This window comes from Pleurodeles waltl, chromosome 4_2 (genome assembly GCF_031143425.1).
Source record: "Pleurodeles waltl isolate 20211129_DDA chromosome 4_2, aPleWal1.hap1.20221129, whole genome shotgun sequence".
Taxonomy (NCBI): domain Eukaryota; kingdom Metazoa; phylum Chordata; class Amphibia; order Caudata; family Salamandridae; genus Pleurodeles; species Pleurodeles waltl.
In genome coordinates this window covers 38347337-38375296 of record NC_090443.1, presented here as the reverse complement: position 1 = coordinate 38375296, position 27960 = coordinate 38347337, and the positions used below count along the sequence as shown (strand labels likewise).

General features: G+C 47.4%; 1 protein-coding gene across 4 annotated transcripts in view; it reads right to left on the bottom strand.

Moving 5' to 3' along the window:
• Positions 1-27960, bottom strand: part of LOC138292135 (breast cancer anti-estrogen resistance protein 3 homolog) — a 191702-nt gene that overhangs the window by 115877 nt on the left and 47865 nt on the right. Inside the window, exon 1 of one of the 4 annotated variants that reach the window (XM_069230537.1) lies at positions 10735-10846. The exons of 1 other annotated variant lie outside the window; for it this stretch is intronic. The gene's annotated coding sequence lies outside the window, so the exon portion shown is untranslated. Of the gene's footprint in view, positions 1-2188; positions 2232-10734; positions 10847-27960 lie in introns of those variants that run through there. 2 more of the 4 variants (XM_069230541.1, XM_069230539.1) reach the window with 2 other exon arrangements.

Sequence of the window (27960 nt, the reverse complement as noted above, 5' to 3'; positions counted from 1 at the left end):
CAGCCTGGACCACAGTACAAGATGCAGGAAAGGCTGCTTTCCCCAGGTAGCATAGGTGTTTTGCTCGCATCTCCTGGAGGGGAGGACAGACGCTACGATGATGAAGGAGATGGGCTTGCTGTATAAGTGCCAAAGCCCATCCTGATACATTGGGCTGTAAGTGACTCTGACTGCAGCTCCTGTTAGTTAGATGGCAGGGGGTGCAATGTGAGGCCTGCAGTATCTGCTGTGAGGGAAAGAAGCCCTTTGAAAAGGCACAGATTCCTGCTTCCCTTCCTGATCTTTGTGAGGAAGAGTAGTAAACAGCTGGGTGTAGCCTGCTCACACCTCTATGTACTTCTCTGGTGGGCACACCACCTGGTGCCCTGCTGCACAGAGCATCATTGCAGGTAAATGCCACGTCTGGAAGGTGGCCTGGCCGGGGCACATGAAAGGGGAACTTATTCAAACGGGTTCCAAGGAAGCAGATCTGGAATACACATATCTTTGTCTGCAAAATCCTTATAAGGATGGGCGCTCAAGACCACTTGGTGTTTTTGTTGTGGTTTCTTCTGCCAAGGGGGGGATACTCTGCAGAGCGCCCTCGAACTAAGAGGTAACCAGGCAATGGTTTAGCACCGACAGACAATTCACCAGAGGCAAAGGAACATCACCTGGAGTCAGATCTGAATGAGGAATTAGTAGACTGTCCTGGGTGCCAAAACATCCTGCCTATGAGCAAAGGAAGGAAGTGACAACTATGCAGGAGGAATTAATTGTGGACTGCCATAACTGACCCTGGCGTAGGGTCCGTCTGCCAGAGTCTCACTAAGCTGCTGCATCAAAGGATCGGAGTACTGCTGGACTGGGCTGAGCAGTCTTCATCACTTATCCCTGTTAGAGCTACCATGACACCCGGAGCTGTGTGCCCGAGCGGTAGGCCTGACCAAATCCGAGATAAGAGCCACGTGCCCCACAAGTGGCCTGCGTGACCACAGCAATGCCAAAATGCGCCGTTGGGTCTGGACAAGTCCAGAAGACTAAGTGATCTGAGGGGTGCCCATGGGGTGCCTTGTGAAGAATTGAGGTTGTCACCACGAAACGCTGCCTCAAGGTCTCCTGAAGGGGATCTGACACTCACAATCCCATTGCTACTGAGCAATACGTGTTCTACCATTAAAACCGCACTCCCGCTGAAAAGTTTGGGTAACTCTCCCTTTCAAATTTGAACAAGCTCTGGTACCTATCTAGCAGTAGCTGCCCATTTACAGCACTGTACAAATACCACATGCATCACACCTGCACACGCGGGGCATTTAGCCATCATGCAATCAGCACTTTCTTTCTTCAAAAAGAGTTATCCTTGATTTCTACCCAATCCTGTAATTTCAGCAACATTGTTGGGATTTTCTTTATAATTGTCATTCAATCAGTGCGAACCGGTCTGAACACGTGAACCACAATTTGCTCCCGCTCCGAGGAAGGGTGGGGAGGGGACAGCCAAGATGTTGCAGAACAGGGTGTGAAAACATTCACCACACTCAAAATCCTCCTAAGAGGGTAAGAGAGAGTGAATCAATGTGAGTGACCCCAGGGAAACACAGGCCCACCACACCGCTGACTACATGTACTCATGCCTCAGTACATGCCACTGAACGTACTGCACCCCTTAGTTCACTCATCACAGCCCTCACTGAACGTTCCACACCTCTGGCTCCTCACAGCACGTGCTGCAGTTACCACACAACACCCCATCCTCGAGCACTCTCACTTCTCACTATGCGTTCAGTGTACTCCCCACGCCCCTAACTACACTCAACTGGTCTCACTGATTCTTTCACTCTCCCCTCGCCGAACTCACCACGGCTTCAAGTGCACGCACTTCTCATTACACGCCCACTGCACTTTCCACATTCCGCGGCTCCACACACCACTCACCACTCACCAACCCCTTCCCTGACCTTACCATACCACTGACTACCTTCACTTCTAACCACGTGCCCCTTCCCTCCTTCGGGCGAGGGGTGGGGGGTTGGAGACCCACTGCAGCACGAGGTGTGAACCCCGTCTCTCCCCTCAGTTCATCCCGCACACACGGAACCTGCACGAGGACACCCTCCGCAGCACGGACCATGAAACTATGCGCTGCATCCACCCACCCCCTGTGGCGCAAGGCCAACTGCAGCAGAGGGTGTGACCCATCACTGACCTCACCACCATCTCAGGGGGCAAGACTCGCTTATTCTGGACGATATTTAGTCAAGGGGTTCCTTTCTTGGTGCGACGAGTTGTGTAATTAGAGAAGGCAAGGATGTGACGTTCTGTAAAAGCTGCATAAAAAAATACTGATTAAATTGGAATGAAAGTTATATGCTAAATTGTTACCTCTGATATTTAATGTGTTTCTACCTAATCTCACTGAACCAGGGCAATCAAGTTTCGTGGTGCAAACGTGCACACGTGTTACACGTGCAAGCATTTAGAGCATTGTTTTTTTTTTTTGTTTTTTTTTGCTGATGCTGTTAAGCATCAGCAATCATCATTTAGCAATCACCATTTTTTCAACAAAACAGACTAGCATCGGCAAACATCACTGACAAAGTCAAAAGGCGAGACCTATTTGTCTTCGTCAATGTTTATTTCGGTCTGCTGGGGACCACAGTTTTCATTACTAGGCTTATGGTGGCTGCTCAGGTTGAAAGGGTCTTTGCTAGCTATGTGGCTTTGATACAAATGTGCTTGATTAACTTGAATAATTAACGTGTTCTGAATGTTTGATGTGTAGATTGTAAAAGGATATGGATGTGCAGTTTAGAGGGAAAATGCTAATTCAACAAATTCAACAATATAACTTGGAGGCATGTTGTGTGCTGTTTACTCCAAACGAGCCTTGCTTCACTCAACATGATCCTCTCTGTCCGCACCACACAAGTGCTTGAAATGGAAAAATAGAAGTGCAGGTACCCTGTATCAGAGTACTACTTGTTTCTGAGAAGTGCCGGTACTCTCCAATGAAAAGTATTACGTTTTTCTTGAGAAGTGCAGGTACTCTTACTCCCAAAATAAAAAAGTGCCGGTACTCAGTACTGGACAGTACCGGACCATTTAAAGCACTGCTGCAAACCATACACTATATACCATACACATCACTCACCTGCTCATCACATCCCTCAAAGACCTGAGCTCACTCGCCACAGCCTAAACCACACTCATGAGTGCACTTACGACTCTCACTCACACACCTCACACTGCCCTGCCTGTACTTCTCACTGTTCTAACTCCACACCACGCTCTCGATACCCAGGGTGACCAGAATTTTAAAGTAAAAAAACCGAGCTATTTAATAAAAATAGAAAAAGGACAATTTTACTTCAATCAAGCCCGCAGAATAACAGAGCTCATCAGCACAGAATTACGGCAGAGGCACTAAGAACATAAATAAATAAAAAAAATTAAGCCAGTGTAACTTCTGTTAATTAAATTGTTTTCTTACAACAGCTGTTAGAGATCTCAGCTTTGGAAAACATAAAAACACAGTTTCAGTCGACCCTCTGAAAAAACCAGGACATGAGCTCAATTTCCCGAAATTTGCGGGGCAGCTGGTGAAAAACAGGGACTGTCCTGGCAAATCCGGGGCACCTGGTCACCCTATCCATACCCCTTTACGCGCCACCACTCCTCGGCACACTCCCTGCACTGCACCCAGGGCATGCTCGATGTGTTCACCACTATCTTCACTATGCCCAGTGTACCTTCACTGCACTCACCAAGCTCCCACTTTGGAGAACGGTCTCACTCATAGTGTCAGTCTCATTCCCTGCCTGTGAGTCTCTGTCCTCGAAACACTCTATCACTCACTGGGTTGGAGGCACCTTTTGTGGTGGTCTCACTTCATTGATGCTTCAGCTCACTTCTCGGTGCAGGGTCTCACTCGGCTGGGGTGAATCATCATACCTCTTACAGAACAGGCTTACTCACTGGGTGCAAGCACCCGTCTTTCAAGGAAACATTCACTCATTGAGTGGTACACGCTCGCTGAAGCGGCGCCCCCTCTGTAGTGTCGCTGGTCGGTGATGTAACCGGCCATCCGACACCGTACAGTATAGTGGGGGAGTCTTCTAGCACGGTGGACAGGGATGGTCCCCGTATGTTTAACTATAGTTTCACCTCTGTTTGTAACACTAATGGTTTGCTCCGAGGCCTCCGGCCCGGAGCTATAAAATAAAGAGAGGCGTGGTCAGGCCGGCAGAGGGAGCGGCGCAGCGAGCGGAGGAACAGCCGCCCTGCAGTAATTGCACCTGCCTAGGCCAGACCGCGTCGCACCAGAATAACCGAAACTGTGTGCCGAGTGTTTCATTCATACCCCGAAGCGTCACCCATATGTTGGGGCCCTGGCAAACCCCAACATAACATTTGGCGACGAGGTAGGCGGCCCCACGCCATGGAAATTGCCCCGCAGCGGCCGCTAGTCACGCAGTGCTCGTGCTTCAGGAACAATATCCCGTATATACATAACAGGCAAAGCGGCGGCCGCCCGTCACGCGGTGCTCGTGCCGCTTTGTGGGTGTAAGCAGGTCCACGCCAACACAAGGTACCTCTTCTAGCCTCCTGCAGAGTCAGAGGGCTCAAGCTCAACATTTTCAAAGATTCTGGGCACACAAGACAGCAGGATCTCATCAAAGCAGCCAGCACGAACAAAGCTGAGGCATACCGTGAAGCACATCAAGCCACAGTGAGTAACTTGGCGCCCCCCACACCCCGTGCCTAGGGTTTTTGAACCAATCACCGCCACCGGACAGCATTCCCAATACCTGTAGAAACAATCAGGTCTTGCCCAGCCTAACTGGCCATAATGTCTGCCATACCTCCAGTAGAACTGTTCATTGTTGAAGGGGGCCCATCCGCGCAAGCCCCAAAAATGGAAGGAATGGGTGGAAAGAGTACTCCTTTTCTTCGAGGCCACCAAGGTAGCGAATGACCAGAAGCGCGCCATGCTCATCCACATAGGAGGGAAGGACATATATAAGATATCCAAAAACTTTGTGGAAGACGCGCCCAAAACACATGTAACGCTCATAGCAGCATTAAACAGGCATTTTGAACCCATGGTCAACACTGATTATGAAAGGTTCATATTCAGGCAAGCCAGACAACAAGCGGAGGAGTCGTTAGACACCTTCCACATGAGGCTGAGAGAGTTAGCGAGCACCTGCAGGTTCAATGACGAAACAGAAGAAGTGAGAGGACAGTTAATCCAAGGTTGTGCCTCCTTAAAGCTCAGGGAACACATCCTAGAAGAGTCCGGAAAATCCCTGCCGGACATCCTGCAAATGGGGCGCACGAAAGAGCTGTCAAGGGCCCGTGCCTCGCACATGGAGGCAGCCCTACAGCGACCCATAAAAGAAGAGATGGCCAATGCGATCACGGCGCCACGAACAGACCCAGACAACGACGAACAAGGCCAGAACGATGCAGTGTGGGTATTGTGGTGGGATGCCACACAAACCATCCGAGTGCCCGGCAAAAGGAAAAGTATGCTCCAGCTGCGGGAAGATGAATCACTTCGCAAAAGTTTGCAGGTCCAAGAGAACTGGAAGTGCATCCGTCAACACTGCACTGGAGGAGGCCCCTCCAGAAAAGTCGGAGCATGGGTGTGACATGGACGATGAAGAGGCCTTGATACACGTCGTTCACTCCCTTTTCACCGTCAGGCACACCAACCCTAGTCAAGCACAACTTCCAAAGTGCCAGATCTTGATGGGCAAGCATGAGATCGTCACAGTAGTAGACACATGAGCACCCATAAACCTACTGGCCGCAGAGGAACACTGCCGGATGGTACCAACTCCGACGCTAACAAAAGCAAACGTAAAGGTCTATGCGTATGGGCAGAATACTCCTTTAGCCCTGAGGGGCATGTTCCGAACTACCCTCACCCATGGATCGCAGTCCACCCCAGCGAAGGTCTACGTGACCGAGGAAGGAAAAGGAATGCTGTTAGGCTGTAAGGCTGCGGAAGAGTTGGTGATTGTAACGTTCGCATTCAGCATTCACCAAGAGTCCATAACCGACCTGATAGCCCGATCTGACGGAGTATTCGAAGGAATTGGGTGTCTCCGAGGCCGTGAGATCAAACTCCATATTGATCAAACGGTACAGCCAGTAGCCCTCCGCCATCGGCGAGTTGCGTTTCACCTTCGGCCCCAAGTGGAGAGAGAGCTGGATAACATTGAAAAGGCAGGAATCATCGAGAAGGTCTCTGGACCCACACCATGGGTCTCACCCATCGTGGTGGCGCGGAAACCCAAACAACCCGGGGAAGTCCGCATATGTGTGGATATGCGCCTCCCCAACGCCGCCATCAAACGGGAAAGGCATCTGACCCCCACGATTGACGACATCCTGTGAGAACTCAGCGAATCACGTTGGTTTTCCAAACTAGACCTCCGGTCCGGATACCACCAGCTTGTGCTAGCAAAAGACTCCCGATACATCACAACCTTCTCCACACATGTCGGGCTCAGGAGGTACAAGCGGCTGAGTTTCGGGATATCCAGTGCCGCTGAGGTGTTCCAAAATGTCATACAGGAACTGTTGGCTGACTTACCAGGAACCATCAACGTCAGCAACGATATCCTCGTCCACACGCCTACCATCGTGGAATACTACTCCCGCCTCCAGAGTGTCCTACAGCACATTCAGGATTCCGGACTCCCCTGCACCGCAGAAAATGCGAGTTCCTACGAGACAGGATACAGTTCTTTGGCTACACTTTTTCAGCAAGTGGTGTAGCCCCAGATCCGGCCAAGGTGAGCGACATCAAGAAAGCACCCCCTCCCACAAACATCACAGAAGTCAGGAGTTTTCTAGGAATGGTCAACTACTGCAGCCGTTTTATCAAAGATTTGTCCAACCTCACCCAGCCACTACAGAGTCTAACCAAAGCCTCTGAGCCATGGAGATGGGGGCCAGCAGAACAAGCTGCTTTTGAAGCCATCAAAGAGGCACTGTCCAGCGAGACAATCCTATGATATTTTGACCCAAAATGAAATACAAAGATCACCGTCGAAGCTGGACCAAAAGCACTAGGTGCCGTATTATTGCAAGAACAGGCAGAAGGAATGTGGTCCCCAGTTGTCTACGTCAGCAGGTCACTCACTGAAACTGAGCGACGATATTCTCAGATAGAAAAGGAAGCTATTGCAGTGCACTGGGGCTGTAAGCACTTTCATATCTATGTGTATGGCCGCCCATTTATTGTGACTACCGACCACAAGCCATTACTCCCCCTCTTCAATGGCACAGCCTCCAAGCCGCCACCGAGGATTGAAAAGTGGATGTTACAATTGCAAGACTATTGGTGCCAATTGGACTACCACCCGGGGTCTGAAAGCCCAGCAGACTATTTGTCGAGACATCCACGAGCCGCTTCGGACGTAGAGGTTGAGGAAGCGCAGGAGACCGAAGAGTATGTCAGATACATCACAGACCGGTCCAGGCCGATACCCATGTTGATGGACGAAATTGTGCAAGCCACCAAAGATGATGAGTGCTTACAAAAAGTTCTAGTAGCAATGCAGAACAACCAGTGGCACTGTCTAAAAGGACAACTGCCTTTGCTGACCTCCGGATCCCAACGTGTCATAGGGAGTCTGTACAGCGTCAGGGACGAACTCACCACTGACACCGAGGGATGCATCCTGAGAGGGAATAGGTTGGTCGTCCTGTCATCCCTCACCACCAGAGCGTCGAGTTGGCCCACAATGGCCACCAAGGTATGGTTAAAATGAAGAGCCGCCTCCGGTCGAAAGTATGGTTTCCCCTTATGGACGAACAAGTTGAGAGCATGGTGAGGTCGTGCGTGTGGTGTCAGGCCACTGGTGAGTTGAGTAGGCCCAACCCCATAGAGACTGAACCCTCACCAGAAGGACCCTAGGTGTCTGCTAGCCTGGATTTTGGAAGCTTGCCTGATAGTCCGCCACTCCATGGTCCTCATCGATGATTTTTCCAAGTACCCCGAAGTGGAGATCATCCCTGCCCTCACGGCAGATGTAGTGATCTCGGGTCTAGAGAAAGCCATGGCCACACATGGTCTAATATCTGAGATTACAACAGACAATGGGCCACCATTCCAAAGCTGGGAGATAGCTGAGTACCTGAGCACCACTGGCACACGTCACCAACGGATTACCCCACAATGGCCTCAGGCCAAAGGGGAGGTCGAGAGATTCATAAGGACGCTAAACAAAGTGATTCGTATCGCCCACGCTGGTGGTCAGGCTGTTGACTATGCTATCTTCTCGTTTCTGCGCAATTATCGACAAACACCCCATTCCACCACCAACCGAGCGCCGAGTCACATTGCATTTGGGAGGGCCTCCATGGACACTATTCCCCATCACTCCTCCTGGAATCCTCCCGCCCTGGCTAGAGACTAGATCCAAGAGAAACGGCGTGTGTCCAATCAACGTGCGAGCCGTGTTCGAAGAGCGACTCCTTCTGACCTCACTGTGGGGGATCAGGTGTTGCTGAAACAAGTCCTACCGGGGAGTACGTTTTGCACGCCTTTCAGCACCGTCCCGTGGACAATCGTTCACAGAAAGGAGTCTGCTGTTGTAGCCCAGCGTGGGAGTGAGACCGTTACCCGCAACATCTCCTTGTTTATGAGGTTCTACCCCTAAGGTGAGGCTGTTGAAGAAGGTTTTTGTGACAGTGGTGATAGCGATCCTTCGTCATGGTTGACCAGAAGTGACAGCCCCAACTCCCGTCCCGCTGGTCAACGCGAAGAGCCCCCAGATCCAAACCTGCCTGAACGGTTTGATGTCCCTTTGGGTCCGGACTCCATGCCAAGCCGGTCAGGTGCTACCAAATATAATTTGCGTAACAACCCCTGCCCCTCCACGCGTTTACGTGATCACTTGTGTGAAGGGTGAACCTTTGTCTTTGTGTTATGTGTTATTTGTTATTTAGAATTTTGTGGAGGAATGTGGTGTCGCTGGTTGGTGATGTAACCGGCCATCCGACACTGTACAGTATAGTGGGGGAGTCTTCTAGCACGGTGGACAGGGATGGTCCCCGTATGTTTAACTATAGTTTCACCTCTGTTTGTAACACTAATGGTTTGCTCCGAGGCCTCTGGCCCGGAGCTATAAAATAAAGAGAGGCGTGGTCGGTGCCGGCAGTGGGAGCGGCGCAGCGAGCGGAGGAACGACCGCGCTGCAGTAATTGCACCTGCCTAGGCCCGACCGCGACCGCGTCGCACCAGAATAACCGAAACTGTGTGCCGAGTGTTTCATTCATACCCCGAAGCGTCACCCATATGTTGGTGCCCCTGGCAAACCCCAACATAACATCCTCTACAGGCTCCGAGTCACGCTGCTTGAAGTGGCCGGGCACTGTATTACGTCACTATCTGAAGCACTACCTGGGAGGGCGTCTACCTCCACGGACTGCCACCTCACTTGTGTGAGCCCCTCTCCTCAGAACACACATTAGCCCTTTCAATGCAAGTGTCGCTCTTTTCAGCTCCGCCTCCCTCTTCGCTAGCCCCAACGGCTTACCTGAGCTGAGTCCAATGCCACGCTCAGTGCTTTTAATGGGCTGGTACAGTCCGATATTGAGTACTGGCACTTTTTTACTTCTAGAGGGAGAGTACCTGTTCTCAAGAAAAACGTAATACTTTTAATTGGAGAGTACCGGCACTTCTCTGAAATAAGCAGGTACTCTGGTACAGAGTATCTGCACTTCTAATTTTCCATTTCAAGCACTGACCACGCTCAAACCCACATCTTCCCACCGCCATCTTCTCACTAAGCGCCATCGTTTGGTCATAACCATCCAATGTAGGGTGACCAGACGTCCCGGATTCACGCGGACAGTCCTGGTTTTTAGAGGAGTGTCCCGGTGTGCGACGCTTCTCTTAATTTTAAGCAAATGTCCCGGTTTTTGGGACAAGGTCAGATCATTACATTAATGTCCCGGTTTTGAGGACAAAGGTCAGATTATCTAGGGAAGCATACATTCAAGGTATGCTCTCCTTTAACAGATGCTTACAAAGTATGCAATAATTAAAGTAATTTATATGTTACTGTCAGGCAACACAGTCCCCTGTCTGCTCCCAGCAAACAGACGGACTGGGCAGCAGAGAGAGGTGGGTGGGGGCGGGTTGCAGGGGCAGGGTGGGAGGTCAAGTTATAGCTAATTTTATATGTGTAGTCTTGTAAATATGTGTGTGTGTGTGTGTGTGTGTGTGCGCGCGCGCGCGCACACACATTCTCAAAACTATGCAAAAAACGGGACAGGCCAGATATAAAAGTGAGTGTAAAGTTGTTAGTCCTTCATTTATGTCTGAGCTGTCCCGGTTTTTGCTCCTCAAAATCTGGTCACCATAATCCAATGTCCACATGGGGTCTCTTGAACTCTTTGTTGTCACAGGTTCCTCCCCACAGCTACCACCCATTGTACTCCTGTCTATCCATTAGCTCTCACGTGACACCCCTGGACTTCCCGTGCTAGGAAACCTGTTCTCACAGAGTACCTCGAGTCCTCGCCTCCTCGATCCCCTCAACTTATAAACGTGCCCTGGTTCTCACAGACTAATTTATAAACCACCCCATCCTTATGTCGGAGGCAATCATCGCCACAGCTCTCACTAGTACGGCGGCCTTTCTTTCCACCACCACCCCCCCCCTCGCGCCCCCACCCTTGTCTCATAATCTGACCCCCACCCCTTCTGAAGTCTCGTCCAGTGCTTACCCCTCTTCTGGCCCAGACGGGGTCCTGTCCGCTGCCGCGGGTGGCACACCCCTGGGCTCCCCGGAAGCCCCTCCCTGGGCTCACCTGTGATCCGGCGGAGCTTCCTCTGGAATGTTTAACCATTAATGGAATTCGTGGTTTCCTGGCCAGGGGGTGCGGCTGCCAAGGCACCCGAGCACTCCATCTGCCAGGCAGGGAGTGGGCGCGCCCCAAGGCAGGGGTAAAGTGCTCGAGCCAGGGCCAGGGTTCACAATAGCACCTAGGTGCTAGGCAAAAGTGAGAGGTAGCCCATAGAGGCGAGGAATAAAGACAGTTGTTTTCTTTCTTTTTTACAGTTTTATATAGCGTATTGGAACGCATTACATGAGCACTAGTTACAAGCTTACGTGATGTGCCCAGAATCACAAAACGGTGAGCCAGCGCCGGGACTCGAGCTTGTTCCTCCGTGCCAAAGTCGGCAGCTCTCTCTGGTTGTAACGCCACATCGCTGAAGGTAGCGGTAAAATACAGCATACAGGTAGCGCAGAGGGCAGGTATTAGGGGGTAGGGGTAAACGGCATCTAGAGGCGGAGAATCGGGGAGAGGGACGGGGCTAGGACATGTTAGTAAACCCAAATACATTTGGTGACTAAGGATTTGGTACAGGTGTTTTTTTTTTCGTTTTTTTTTGTTGAAAATCATGTGATAATGTTTAGCTGCAAAATACAGTGTCTAAAAGCACTGGATAGCGCCCAGGTGATGTGTATTTACAAGTACACCGCAGCGCTCAGAGGAAGCTGTGTGAAGCTCCTCTAGCCGCGGGCCCCGCTCACAGCTTCAAGAGGTGACCTGGTCTGGGCTCCGGGAGGCTTTGCACCGGGCGGACACAGGCATGTCTGAACAGCCCCCATCTCCCGGAATGCAATGCAGAGAGCATTAAGGGTAGAAGCGGGTGGGGCCGTTTCGTGGCGGTGCCTGGGCCTTGGTATGCCCCGCCTTGGAATGAGACTCTTATTTGAAATAATTTGTATTACAAGCGTTTCCTCCAACCTCAAGAGCAGGGGCTCAACTAGACCTGACAACAAGGGATGTGCTGTTGTTACAGTATACTGTCTCTTCATAAACACCAATTCCACCAAATGTTGCATCTGTTTGCAATATGAGAAATTGATCACTGAAGTTCATGTTGTAGGCAGCAGAGTTTATGCTTCAAGTTACACATCGTTTTACATACAGGATTCACATAGCCAAGCTATCTCTTAGTCTACCCAGAAATCAGGCTCCAGACACCGAAGATAAACAGTCATGCGACAATGCTTTTTCACCAAAAGACAAGAACCACAACCCACCATGCCTGCTTGATATATTCCAAAATTGTCCCCAGCCCTGCATTTAGGCAACCACTGATCAATGAAAACCTATACATGCCACATATTACCACAGCACAGAAACAACGCTCATCTCCTTCACAGATGACTTACGCTTGATCCAGGATGGAACCAACATAGCGACCCTCAAACTCCTTGACCTCTCTGCAGCATTTGACACAGTTTCCCTCCTCCTTATTTGATGCCTGTGGGATACTAGCATCCAAAGACCTGCTCTCCACTGAATCTGTTCCTTACTGATACGCAGAACACAACCTACCAGCCTGGCCACATATTCATCGGAAACTCAGAAACTCATCTGTGGAGTGCCACATAGCTTGTCCTTTAGCCCCACCCTCTTCAAAGCTTACGTGATCCCTCTAATCAGGGTCGGCTGCGCCCACATCAACAACTTCTCTTACACCGATGTCATGCACCTCATATTCTCTCTCAGGCACGAAACAAGTTCACAGCCTGCACGACTGAAGAACCAAATAGATGAAGTTCAACTATCTCAAGCTAAACATCGGGAAGATTGAAGTAGTGACTTTTGGCAAGAACACCTCACCATGATACTCCGCCTGGTGGTCGTGTTGACCTTGGACCCACACCCACCCCCAGCACCCACACCAGGAATCACTGGATCATCATTGACAACAACAAAATGGACATGACTTGGCAAGTCAGTGCCATTACAGCATCCTGCTTCCACACCCTCAAGATACTGAACAAAATCTACAAATGCCTCCCAAGCAAAACCCAAAAGACTGTCATACACACCCTAGTCACCATCAATCTAGACTATGGGAACACTCTATATACAGAAATCAGCGAGCAACTCACCAGAAAACATCACACCATCCAGGACGTGGCAGCCAGACCTCCCACACCACACCTCATGGAGCTCCGCTCGCTCCCAATACACAACCATGCTCAGTTCAAGCGCCTCACTCACACTTTCATGGTACTGCACAACTTTAACTCTGTTTACCCAAACAGTTGCATCTCCTTTCATAAACCAACATCCCGCTCAGCTGGACTCCTACTCGCACACATCCCATGCATAAACATTAATGGATCTGGAAACCAGGCCTTCTCCTAGAGCCTCCTCCTCCTCTTCTTGAGTTCCCCAAGAAGCTAAAGATCTGTCTCTTTGAATAATCCTGCCCAACCTAGGCTGGGCTAGACTCTACCTGCTTTGTTTCCCTCCTAGGTGATAGTGCACTCTACTTATTCATATAACATAACACAACAAAGGAGAACAAGAGGAACACAGATATATGTGGTCTTTCACTACACATATGCTCCAGTGTGTGTGTGTGGGGGGGGGGGGCTATAGGGAAGGGTTACCATTTCAACAGTTCTCAAAATGGCCATTTCTGCATAATCTTCCAGGCAATAAATCAGGACTGGTTGTGTCTATTGCTTTTTAATTAGTTTCTCTGAGTGCAAGGACTCTAATATTCTGCTGTCAACCTATACTAGCCCATATTCCAGATATATCAGCAAGAGATGGACATCCAGACTCCATTTCTGCTCAACTTTCTTCTTTAATTATCCACCTGTGCTGCATCCAGGGGATGTCGATGGGCAACATAAAACCAGTGAAAAAATAAATGCCAAATATTGCTACAACAGGTGTAAGAGAAACATCCACCTCCACAGACATGCTCTCTTGTGAGAGGCATAAAAGATACATGCCTCCTTTCACTAAATCAACATTTTATAGTTTAAATATGACAATTACATGAACTGCCTCACTAAATTGCCCTAGCCACAATTCTTTCCAATAGTATGTTTGCACAAAGTTGCAATGTAGAGCATCAACTAGATTAACATCCCTACTTCCATTTTCTTCATCACCCTACCCCCATACACACACATGATGTGGTTCATATACATCATACATGAAGTAACAGTCTGTTCCTCCTGACAATAAGAGTGTTGTTTCAAAGTGTAAAGTATGTGTAATATAAAATCTGTTGCAGCTTTCCTGAGTCTTTAAACCTTAAAAATTAAAACCCTTAACCACTGGGGTTTGGCTTGGCAAGTTCCATGCTGATCTATCAACTGAGGACAAAACAAATGGAGAAGGGGTCCAAAGAAGTAAAAATAGTGACGTTTTCCATTTTAATTCTCAAAGAAAGCTGCTGACTAAGATAAAAAAAATAGCTGAATGGAAGTATCCGAAACGTAGCATGACAATAGAAGTTTACTCATGAAATACTTTTCCTTAGTATGGTGCAAATCCATTCAGAAGCGTTTGAGAAATTAAGATTAGGAAAATGGTTTTGTAGGCCTCAAATTGAGCCAGCCTGACAAGTCAAGCTTTGGAGACAGACTTAACTGGATTGTTAGTTGGTCTATGAACCTGGGTTTATGAAATATTTGAAAAATCCAAATTAAAACAAATAATAATCAAATCCAATTGAACAAGAAGCTTTTTCTCCCATTGCCCATTTTGGCCTTATAATCCGAAAGCGCTCGGACCACAATTTGAACAAACATATTGCAGCTGTCATTCCAGGGGCTCAGTCTGTTCTCTTGAAAACAAAATAAATGAAGGATTACAAGGGACAAAGGCAGCATCCTCTGACCTGTTGGCTCAGGTAAAGGGCTCCCAAGGAAACCCCAATGTTATTTATTTAATTTTTTATTTAACAAGAGGCTGGGTTTGCAGATCTATCTATCTATCTATCTATCTATCTATCTATCTATCTATCTATCTATCTATCTATCTATCTATCTATCTATCCCCGATTCTGAATTGTGCATAATTCAAGTGATAATTCCAGCACCTGGTAAGGACTGCTTCCCTGGTGTGGCTTATTTATCTGCTGATACAATTTTCTTTGTCCCCTACCTCAGAATGAGGCATAACTTGTGGAATCGGCATTCAATGTCCTGAGTACTGCATGGGGAAATAGTGGAGTAAGGTGATGGATACAGAATTCAGATTCTGATTCCGATTATTGCACAGACTTCCGCCTGAGCTATGATCAAAATCAAAAACACCACCTGGAATTAGGGCCTGAGTATAAAGTCTGTAAAGTTATAGAAATCAGGGATAGTTTGTGTTAACAGAGATTTGTCTATCTCTATGTTGCGATTATTATGCTCCGATAGCGCTGTAGGGTTCAAGTATATTGTACTGCATTTTAATTCTATAAGGCTTAATTCTCTTTACGAGGCACTGAAGCTTGCTGCTTTGTGAGAGTGGAATGTATTGAGCATGTTTGTCACACAGCCTACAAAGGTTGTGTATATGCCGTGCATGCTGATTCTTGTTGTGCTTTTCCCACACGGGCCACCGCCCCAAAAATGGGCCCCTGGGGGCAACAACATCATTGGAGGGCAAGCACAGGTTCAGGTAGGGGGAGTGATGATGCAAGGAGGTAACCCTTTTCACGCATCACCCCAAGCATTCAGTGGGACACTGACACCTAACTATGTCTAATGAGAAAGCCCACAGGTAACAACTACGTGTCCAATAGTATCGGTAACCCACAGGTCGGAAGAGGAACCCACTGTGACGGTAGCATAGAAGGGCACCCCTATCAGTTTTTAATTGTCACTGGGGCCACCAAGTCTTGCATAAAGGAAGGAACATTACCACTTTAGTGCGACTCAATGGACACACAAGGGTTCTCTGAGGCTGTCAGATGGCTTCCTTTTACGAGATCAGTAAACATGACTGTGGGTGACGCACAAATTGATGGACCATTGTTGTATTCCCCAGAGTCGTCCGTCAACCTTCTTGGAAGAGATTTAATGAGCAACTTGAATATGACAATTTCATTCCTGAAAGATGGATCGATGGTGTGTTCTAGACCCCATGTCACGGCAAGCAGAATACTGTCCCTCATAGCTCATGAGGAATCAGGGCAGCAGGTTTGAGCAGTACAAGTCAACACAGAGGCTTTTGCGTGTGGCATATACGCTTTGATAGCGCACACACCAACACTAAAAGGGAAGACAGTGCAGCTACCAAAAGAACTGGTGTTCAGACCTTGTGAACCCCTAAATCCCATAACAGAATGAGAGATGTTACTGGACATCTCACTTTTCAAAATAAGACCAACATATGCAGTGCTCATCACATTTGACCAGAAGCGGGGAATGTGGGCATCAATAGTGTTTACAGATCCTGGGGTCCAATTAAGGGATATCTTAGATGAGGAATTGGTCAGTGAACACTCCTGGATTGGAACAGTTGTGCCTGAAATGGACACCTCCCTTAGAATGCAGTTGCAGTATAGGACAGTGTCAAAACATGCACAAGACACTACAATAAGAGAAAGGGATTTGGCAAAGGTAACGGAAGTGTTATGGACAAAGGGGCCACATGATGTGGGACTAATTAAAGGAGCTGAGCCTGTGAAGATTACATTGAATCCTGGAGCCATATTGCCCACGATACGTCAATACCCCCTGTCCAAAGAAGTGGAGAAAGGTATACTACCTACAATTCAGGAGTTACTTGAGCATGGAGTGATATATGAGAGACCGACACCATGTAATTTGCAGATTTTCCCGATAAAAAAGGCCAAGGGAGGAACTTGGAGAATGATTCAAGATTTGTGCTCTCTGAATGACATAGTCATTCCAGAGTTCCTGGTGGTACCCGATCCATCTGTTATACTGACAAATATCCCCAAAAATGGCACTTTCTTCTCCGTAATAGATTTGCAAAATGCATTTTTTAGCATTCCATTACATTCAGACAGCCGATATTTGACCGGGTTCTCATTCAAAAATACATAATTTTGCACAGGCGGCTTCCTCAAGGTTTTTGTGAGTCCCCAAGAATTTTTAATATGATTGTGAAAAATGACTTAGTGAACATACAATGCAATAGTACGCTTTTACAGTATGTGGATGACATACTAGTTTGTAGTGCTGCTGAAGACATATGTAGAGAAGATACCATTGGCCTCCTCTGCACACTTGCAGACAAAGAGTACGAGATCGATAAAAATAAGTTACAATGTGTGCAGACAGAGGGTGACTATTTGGGACAACTAATATCTAAAGGCGGGAGAAAAGTGACACCTGACAGAGTAGAGAGCATTAGAAAAATGCCTAGGCCCAACACTACCAAACAAATGCAAACATTTTCAGGACTCTGTAATTACGTGAGACAGTGGGTGTTTGTTGACAGCACAACTCCTCACCCCATTAAAGAGTCTCATGCAACGGCAAATAAAATAACTTGGACAGAGGAGGGGGAGACAGCGTTCCTGGAGCTTAAGAAAGTGATCACAAATGCTCCAGTGTTAGGTACACCTGACAACAAAAAACAATTCTACCTCTTTTGTCATTGTAACAGAATGACAATGACTGCAGTACTGACTCAAAAGACATCTATTGGACATAAGCCAATTGCCTACTACAGTGGGCTGCTAGAACCTGTCATGAAAGGTCACTATCCATGTGAGCAAGCCCTGGCTACAGCAGCCTTTGCAGTCCTGAAGAGCACCACTATTGTGATGGGATCACTTTTAACACTGTATGTAGCGCATGCAGTATTCGCTATCTTGCAAAGAAGCAAGAGCACTCTCACCACTCAGAAAGTATCTGGGCATGATGTAATACTTTCATTACCATCCTTGCAAGTGGTCAGATGTCACACAGTTAATCCAGTGACATTCTTCACACACCATGTAACTGAAGACAAACAAGTACACAACTGTGCCAATTATGTGCTAGAGGAAGAGAGTAATGTGGGGGAGGATCCCATCATTGGAAGCATGCTGCTCTTTCTGGGTGGATCCTTCTTCATTGATCAAGAAACAGGGATTAGGCATTCAGGAGCTCTAGTTGTAGGAGCCGAACAGCAGGGATCATCTGATACCTTATAGATAGTGAGTCACATACCACTACCCTCTCATTTTTCAGCACAAGCAGCAGAACTAGTGGCCATCATTGAAGCACTGCAGCATGCTGAGGGGTTAGAAGTCACCATTTATTCAGATTCAGAGTATCTTACTACCACTGTACATTCAAGCATTCATAAGTGGGAGATGAGGGGGTTTCTGAAATCTGATGGGTCCCCTGTGATGCACAAAGATTTGCTAGCAAAGTTGATACAGGCCCTAGCCCTACCATCCAAGGTAGCGGTGATAAAATGTGCTGCACATACTAATAAGCAAGACCTTGTCTCCAGGTATAATGCTTTGGCAGACTGGGCAGCCAAAGAGGCATCCAAAACAGCATCAAATTGTACAGAATCAGAAGAGCACACATTAGAAATGATCATGAGTAGACAACAGAATGATACTGAAGTACCACCCCGTACACAGAAACAGCACACTTACATCTCCCCGAGATGCAAGAGCAAGCACAGCCACATGAAAGGGAACTATGGGAACACAGAGGGTGTATACAATCACCAACAGATTTCATTTAAAGGAAGGAAAGTACTGGGAAATCTTTAATGCCACAAGCCCTGTTGTATACCGCACTAGAGCAACTACATCTCCCAGCACACACGGTTAAAGAGTATCTTCTTGCTACATCACAGGCAGATTGATTTATCCCACAACTATCAGAAATTATTACTATGTATATTGCTGAATGCGCAGTATGTCAACAATACAGCCCACAAACCACACTATAAGTTATTACATCAACAATTTCCCACCCAACAGGTCAATTTAAACACCTACATTTAGATTTTGTTGACATGATTGATGGATGTAACAATTACAGGTGTCTAATTGTAGTCATCTGTCCTTTCTTGCGGTGGATTGAGGCAGGACCCTGTGTACATAATGATGCCAAAGTAGCAGCTAACTTTTTGATACAAGAAGTAATACCTAGGTGGGGAATAGCAGAAGCAATCCATTCAGATAATGGAACTCATTTTACCAACACCCTTTTACAACACATTTGCACCTCCCTGGGAATAAAACATAAATTGTCATCTATCTATCACCCCCAAAGTAATGGTATAGTGGAGTGCCTTAACGGCCCGTTGAAAAACAAAATAAGCAAACTGTGTGCTACATTGCATATGAACTGGCTCCACTGCCTACCGTTAGCCTTGTATGCCCTCAGAAATCAGCCAGGAAGTGATCATCACCTGACCCCGCACCAGATAGAGACAGGGCGTCCCATGCCGGCTCCTTTAACCATAGCAAGGCAGAAGGCAGCTGCTCATAAAAAAGCTGAGGTTTTTGGGAATGAAATGGGTTGTTTTTTGTCTCAGTTGCTGAAGTATGCTAAGTTTTTCTCTAAACAGGTGGCGCAAGAGGAGAAGTGAACCACCGCAGCCCAGCAGACTAGTCCAATTCCTGTGTGTCAACAAGTGTACGTTCGCAATTTTGTAAGGTGATGGAAAGACATCAATTCGAGGGGCCTTATCCAGTCACTCAGAGCACCCACACAGCAGTGAAAGTGGAGGGCAGGAAACTGTGGATACACCTATCAGACATTCGTTTGGCCCCTGCCCTGTGTCAAACCCTGCCATTGTTAGAAGAACATTTAGAGGAGAACAAAGAGGACAAGGAGTAACACTGTTCCCTTTTAAAGAGCGAGCTGAGTGCCTCCGCCAACAGACATTTGTGGATTACTGTTTTGTTTTCTTGTTTATGTTTTATCATATTTACAGCTATATTACAATGGTATTTTAACTCATGTATTGTATCATGTCCAAATATTATGCGCTTGAAAAGAGAAGTATATGCGAATAATCATGTATCTCATAATATTCATGCTAGCTTATTAGATAATATGTGGTACCAGCACATGACAGAAGTAGGCATGCAAAGTACTAAAGAGTCTTGCTTGGTATGTTCTTAAATTCCACATGCCAGTGATTCAGATAGACTGCATTTATCTAAAGAAGTACCTCCTAACGTCACACAGTGTCTTTTGCATCTTTTCCTTTGTAGAATGAGAGCACAGATGCAACTCTCACAGGTAAAAAAGGGAACTTTTTCAGTAAACATCACAAAGTATGAAGAGGAGTTAGCTGACATTACGGATATCTTGACCGACCATAAAGAAATAGAAGTGAAGCTAGAGACAATGGCTGAGACAGGAGTTTTAAGGTACAAGGGGGTTAGGTGGAACGCTAGAATATTAGAGCAGTGATTCCTAGGGATATCACAACCTACTCTTTTGTGTAAGGATTAGTCTACCACGCCTAGGCCCTATGATTGTTAGGAAAGACCAAATATCAAGGTGAATGGTTCAGTATACGTCCATGGTCAATGGCACCATGGCGCAACATTTGCGTGCAGAGCCCTCTCCTTATGGAGAGGGAATAAAAACAACACTGACCCACAACAGAACTGTCGGGCTATATGGGATGAGATTATACAGAGTTTATCCAGGGTAGAAGCACCTACAACTCTTCGAGTGGGCCGAACACCAATTTTCTTTTCCTTATGTTTTAGGGGAAACAGAACAGTTTCAGTGGGAAAGAACATCAATTGCATCACCACAAGGTACAACTCTGACATGCAATGGGGCACTTCAGTCTGATGGACTATTATTGTCAGTGTGGAGAATGGCTATATACGCAACTTCCTGTAGGATGGAGAGGTCTCTGTACTTTAGTCACTGTGCACATCCCTTCCTTGGTGATTCCAGGAGTGGACGTATGAAGCTACGGGCCAGATGTACAAACCATTTTGCATGGCGCAAACTGCGAAATTCGCAGTTTGCGCCATGCAAAACGGCCATCACGATGCACATTCCCATTTTGCGTGCCGGTTCTGACTCGCAAAATGAGAATGTGACTCGCAAATAGGAAGGGGTGTTCCCTTCCTATTTGCGACTCGCACCGAGATGCAGAATTGCTTTGTGACTGTGAAAGCGGTTGCAAAGCAATTTGCAGTTAGCACGCATGTGAAGTGGGTGCTAACTCATTCGCAAAAGGGAAGGGGTCCCCATGGGACCCCTTCCCCTTTGTGAATGTCACAAAAAATATTTTTTCAGAGCAGGCAGTGGTCCAATGGACCACTGCCTACTCTGAAAAAAGAAACCAAATGGTTTCATTTTTATTTTGTATTGCAACTCGTTTTCCTTTAAGGAAAACGGGCTGCAATACAAAAAAAAGAAAAACTGCTTTATTGAAAAAGCAGTCACATACATGGTGGTCTGCTGTCTCCAGCAGGCTACCATCCCTGTGAGTGCAGGGAATCGCAAGGGGGTCGCAAATTGCGACCCCCTTGCGATTCGCAGAAGGTGTCTGAGACACCATTCTGCATATGCTTTTGCGACTCGGAAATTGCGAGTCGCACCGACTCGCAATTTCCGAGACGCAAAAGCATATCTTGCTACATCTGGCCCTACATGACCACCTCATTAGCCGTCCAACGACCTTGTTACATCATCATCATCGGAGGAGGAGAGCCGCAGAGTATTTTGGCACTACAACTTGGGCAGAAGATCCGCAGGAGTCTCAAATGTTCAACGATGCCCAGTTGTTTTTTGGAAGCATCCTCCCCTTCATTCAAGTTAAAGCCACAGCTCGTTGGTTGCAAATAACACGATGGGAACTGATGAAAGCCATTAATGCTACGGAAGATGGTTTCAATGCAATCAAAGAAGAGTTGCGGGCAGTGCGAGTAATGCTTATGCAACATAGGTATGTGTTAGACTTGATGACGGCTATGGAAGGAGGGGTTTGTGCCAAGATTGGTACGGCTTGTTGTACATATGTGCCAGCTAAAGATGCAGACAATGGAACAATAACAGAGGCCATACAGACTTTGCATAATCTGCAGAAGAGAATGGTGGAAGAAGGGGGTGCCCCCGACAAGTGGTTTCTAGGGTTGTTTTCATGGATGCCGTCCTGGTTACCAGGATTGTTTAAAGGACTTCTTCCAATCCTTGTGGTGATCCTTTTGATGTATTGTCTGGTCCAGATTATTCTAGGGTGTTGTAAGTCCAGCCATCGGATGTTGGGAGGGATGTTCATTAGTAGGGTAGTTAGCAAAACATGGAAGGAAAAACAGAATGTATACACTGAGATAGGAACATTGGATAGGAGAGGTAAGTTAGTAGTAGAAAATTTAACTAGAAAGGGAATGTAATAGGCCTCAAAAGAAAGAGAGAAGGCCCACCTTGGTCAACACATGGCTTAAGAGGAAAACATGCAGGAGCATATACAGTGCAGGCCTAAACCAGGGTACCATGTTACAATGGAATACAGGGGCAGAAAGGAAAATGAAGGAACAGGCCACGTGCAGGGCAGAGCAGTTGCAGCCAGTCCTCCCGTACCATAGATAATTTAGAAGGCCGTACACACGAGAGCCTAAGGCACATCCCGGTACGAGTGTTAAGAGGAGGGCTACATCATGGCAGATCTGAAAGGAAGACACGGGATTCTTGTGAGTGTCAAGGCTGGAAAGGAGGGGAGGATAGGCCGCACAACTTCAGAGTATGGGAACAGTGTAGGGAGGAAACACAGATAGAATTCCAAGGGTGGGAGCAAAAGAAACTGTGCTCGTTAGAGGATGCATATGTATATTATATGAGCTACAGCTGCATTTTTAGTGACAAGCAGTCAGATGCATTTTTTAAGAATTATTGCTTGTGCCGAGAATGAAGGTAGATAACATTATATTGAGCTACTGTGTTAATTGGAAATGAGATAAGAAAGTGTATACGAATTAAGTCTATAAAAGACGTTGTTTGTAAAAGCCACGTTAAGTGTGGTTTCAGTTACAGAACTGAGTTGTGCTCCCAGTCTTTTTATTCTTTGATAAATACTATATTGCTACCAGTGTTGTGTCGCTTCTTTATTCCTGAAAACTCAATTACACTGCTAAGGCTGTTGTAAGAAAGCTGGTTATTAACTAAGAAGGACGTGAGCCTACCACAATGAATAAGACCACAAACTTGTCAGGGTAAAACACAGTTTCAATAATTCAAAGCTGGTGCAGAACAAACAGGCTTACCTTAGGAAAATGTGTAAAATATGTAGCAGTAATAAAACAGTTAAAGAATCAAAATACAATATAAATTCCACAACCAATTTAGAGAAATGGAGAACAGGGGTGCTCCGGTTCCAGTCTGCAAGCAATTAAGTACCCGCGTCCTCAGGGGCAGACCAGGAGGGGTTTGTAGAGCACTGGGGGACACACAAGTAGGCACACAAAACACACCCTCAGCGGCACAGGGGCAGCCGGGTGCAGTGTGCAAATCAGGCGTCAGGTTTTGTATTGGTTTCAATGGAGGGACCCGGGGGTCACTCTAGTGGTGCAGGCAGGGCACAGGGGGGCTTCTCGGGCCAGCCACCACCTGGGCTAGGCAGAGGGTCGCCTAGGGGTCACTCCTGCACTGAGGTTCGGTTCCTTCTGGTCCTGGGGGCTGCGGGTGCAGTGCTTGGTCCAGGCGTCGGGTCCCTTGTTACAGGCAGTTGCGGTCAGGGGAAGCCTCTGGATTCTCTCGGCAGGCGTCGCTTTGGGTGTCCAGGGGGGTCGTCTCGGGCTACTCACAGGGTTGCAGTCGCCGGGGAGTCCTCCCTCTGGTGTTGGTTCTCTGGATCTCGAGCCGGGGGCATCGGGAGCAGAGTGTGAAGTCTCACGCTTCCGGCGGGAAGAGTGAGGTCTTTGAAGTTGTAGAAAAGTTGCAAGTTTGTTGCTGGTTGTTGAGCAGAGCCGCTGCTCATGGAAGTTTCTTGGTCCTGAGAGTCAGGGCAGTCCTCTGAGGCTTCAGAGGTCGCTGGTCCCTGTTGGATGCGTCGCTGGTTGCAGGTTTTCGAGTCAGGAGACAGGCCGGTAGGGCTGGGGCCAAAGCAGTTATTGTCGTCCGTCCTCTCTGCAGGCTTGTAGGTCAGCAGCCCTTCTTCTTAGTTCAGGTTGCAGGAATCTGATTTCCTGGGTTCTGGGGTGCCCCTAAATACTACATTTAGGGGGGTATTTAGGTCTGGGTGGGCAGTAGCCAATGGCTACTGTCCTGGAGGGTGGTTACACCCTCTCTGTGCCTCCTCCCTGAGGGGAGGGGGACACATCCCTAATCCTATTGGGGGAATCCTCCAAAACTAAGATGGAGGATTTCTAAAGGCAGGGGTCACCTCACCTCAGGGCACCTTAGGGGCTGTCTTGACTGGTGGGTGACTCCTCCTTGTTTTCCTATTTATCTCCTCCAGCCTTGCCACCAAAAGTGGGGACAAGGGCCAGAGGGGTGGGCATCTTCACTAGCTGGGATGCCCTGGGGCGCTGTAACAAAGGGGGTGAGCCTTTGAGGCTCACCGCCAGGTGTTACGGTTCCTGCAGGGGGAGGTGAGAAGCACCTCCACCCAGTACAGGCTTTGTTCCTGGCCACTGAGTGACAAAGGCACTCTCCCTATGTGGCCAGCAACTCATCTGGTTGTGGCAGGCTGGCAGAAACTAGTCAGCCCCACACTAGAAGTCGGATTGGTATTCAGGAGGAATCTCCAAGATGCCCTCTGGGTGTATTTTACAATAAATTCCACACTGGCATCAGTGTGCATTTATTGTGCTGAGAAGTTTGATACCAAACTTCCCAGATTTCAGTGTAGCCATTATGGAACTGTGGAGTTCGTGTTTGACAAACTCCCAAACCATATACTCTTATGGTTACCCTGCACTTACAATGTCTAAGGTTTTGCTTAGACACTGTAGGGGCATAGTGCTCATGCACATATGCCCTCACCTGTGGTATAGTGCACCCTGCTTTAGGGCTGTAAGGCCTGCTAGAGGGGTGACTTACCTATGCCACAGGCAGTGTGAGGTTGGCATGGCACTCTGAGGGGAGTGCCATGTCGACTTAGTCATTTGCTCCCCACCAGCACACACAAGCTGTGCATGTGCTGCGGGAGGGGTCCCCAGGGTGGCATAAGACATGCTGCAGCCCTTAGAGACCTTCCCTGGCATCAGGGCCCTTGGTACCAGGGCTACCAGTTACAAGGGACTTATCTGAGTGCCAGGGCTGTGCCAATTGTGGAAGCAAAGGTACAGTTTAGGGAAAGAACACTGGTGCTGGGGCCTGGTTAGCTGGGTCCCAGCACACTTTCAATCATAACTTAGCATCAGCAAAGGCAAAAAGTCAGGGGGTATCCATGTCAAGGAGGCATTTTCTTACAGACATGCACTGTGACAATCCCAGGGGCCCAGCACTCACACATTTACTGAGACAATGCCATGGGCCCAGCCTTATCACACCCATCAAGACACTGCTATTGCCCAATATTTACACATTATTTATGACACTGTCACAGGCCTACTATTCAGACATCCATCCAGACACTGCCACGAGCCTAGCATTTACAGAATCATTATGACAATGACACATGACCAACATTCAGAGATTCTCTGTGATGCTGCCATGGACCCTTCATTCACACCTCTAAAGAGACACTGCCTTGGGCGGATAATTTACACATTTACAATGACAATGCCACAACCCTGTGCTCACACATTCACCATGACACCGCATTGGACCCAGTCTTCACACATCCATTGAGATACTACCAGGGCCCAGGATTTGCACCACCACCAATGTGCATGTCCCAATGTCCAGTATTCAGACTTTCACTGTGACTCAGTATAATGACTGAAGACTTTCTAGAATATTCCTACTATTGCCATAATTGTTTACCTAAACCCATTATACTAAGTTACATTTGTAGGATGAAGGGGTGTTGGCCACCCATAGTTGCCGACAGTCTATCACAAAACTCATTGAGGGAAATGTAGCTCCCAAGCTTTACCCCTTCTTTTCTTTGAGAGTTTTCACTGTGACACAGCATGGACCAGTATGCATACATTCACTGTGACATTAGTACAGTCCCAGGGTTCATACATTCATTGTGACACTGCCACAGCTCAGAAATCACACATTTGGTTTGACACCGACATGGCTCAGCATTCACACATTCACTGACACTGTCACAGACCCAGTATTTACACATCCATTGTGGCACTGCCAACAGCCATCATTCCCAAATTCACTGTGACACATTCACAAGCCCATCATTCACACATTCACAGCAACACTGTCGCAGGCCCAGCTTTCACACATTTGCTGTGACACTATCATAGGCACAGCATTCACACATTTGTTGTGGCATAGTCAGAGACACCTCATTCACGCATTCATGCATTGACTGTGACACTGCCCTGGCCCAGCAGTCACTTATTAAATGTGACACTAGTTAAGACTTTATATCAATCTTTCACCATGACACTAGCACAGACCCACTATTCACACATTCACTATCACAGGTGTATGAAACATCCTATTTTTACGTGGTGACCATCATGTGTTCCTGACTGGTATTGCTAGTTGCTATTGGGATCCAGGCCCCAATATATGTGCTGTAACCCTTAAAACAAGGTTAGATTGACTAATCCCCAAATGACATATGTAACTTTTCTGTAAGGACATGGTGCAGGAAAACCACCAATACCATGGAACTGTTAAATGTCATCTTTGAACTGTAGCTCGTTGTGCCATCTGCTGGGCAGACAAAAGAAACATTCCTATAGTCTTATGTGTATGGCCTGACTCCTACAGCTTTTAAACCAGCAAGCAAATCTGTCAATAACCTCCTTTGACACAGGAACCCTACTTTCAAATATTAAATAAATCGCTCCTAAGCAGGCATTGCAGCCCTCAAAGTAGGGTGCTCAGTATTTAAAAGCAGTACATGCAGGGAATTTACTATTGGCATGTACCTAGAGTGACTAGCCCCCAGAAGATATTTTCATTGCAAAAGGCTTCATTATAAAGTGCTGTAGCTATCCTATTGGAAATTCAAGAGTACAAAATAAAATCAGAACCATGTCATCTTCGGTTTGGGGCGAGCTACTGGAATCAGTCAAACACTATTTTTAATATTTATTGAAAATCTAATCCATTACTGAAGTCAAATGTTTAGGAAATATTTAGAACAAGTTACATTTAGAAAGTTAGCCCTTGTCTGCCTGACCCTGGAGTAATTAGCATTAGCCTGCTGACATTTGACCCTGCCACTGCTTCTTCTGATTGAGGCATGGAAACTGCTCCCACAGGTGTAGCAATGCCTTAGGCCTTTTCACAGAAATATCTGAGTATGAGGAGGGCAGCTGGAAAGGGTTCAGGAACTTCATAACCTTGAATGGTCCAGGGTGAGGCCTGCCCATTCATAGTAAAGAGTAAAAGGAGCCCTAGGGAAAAGTTGCCATTTGTTCTGTAGGCCTTCTCTAGCCAGTTGGGCACTAGAACAGTGACAGGGGTAGCTGGTCCCATAACGAGTTTGATGTAGCAGAGGAGGGTGGGTTGTTAATTTCCCTTAACACACCCCTGGCGGGCACACATGCTCCCTTAGGGCAGAATGATTCTGGCATGCTGAATTTGCCTAAGAATACTGCACTGTGGGATACTTTGCAGTAAGGCCAGCAGGATGTGCTGGGAAAGTATGCCCTTGGGATCTGGCTAGTAAATCATATAAAAGTGGCACCTCAACCACAACTTATCAGAACACTCTTTTGACCTGTAGAAGACCAGAAAAGGGCTGAATCTGCTGTTCGAGATCTGTGAGGAGACCAGAAGGACTGGACCTGTGCCCACTTGAGCCCAGGACTAGAAGTGGACTCCAAGGGTCAGCTGGCTGACCTCCCACAGGGCCACAGAGACACAACAAGCTCCAAAGGAACCTTTTCCTGAAGTGCCCAGATGCAAAGTAGCAACCAGAACTGGACTGGGCTCTAATGACAGCCTCTGCTGGAGTGAGTCCTGAGTCATAAGTGCTGCTCCTGAAGTCATGGAGCCCCCTGGCAGATTCTGAGCTCCATAAAAAAGACAAAGTCAAAAGGTAGAAATCTTGACACAACAAATGTGTGAATGCTGGTCCTGTGATAGTGTTATGTGAATGTGATAAATGAAGGTTAGGCCTTTGACAGTGTCACAACAAGTGTGA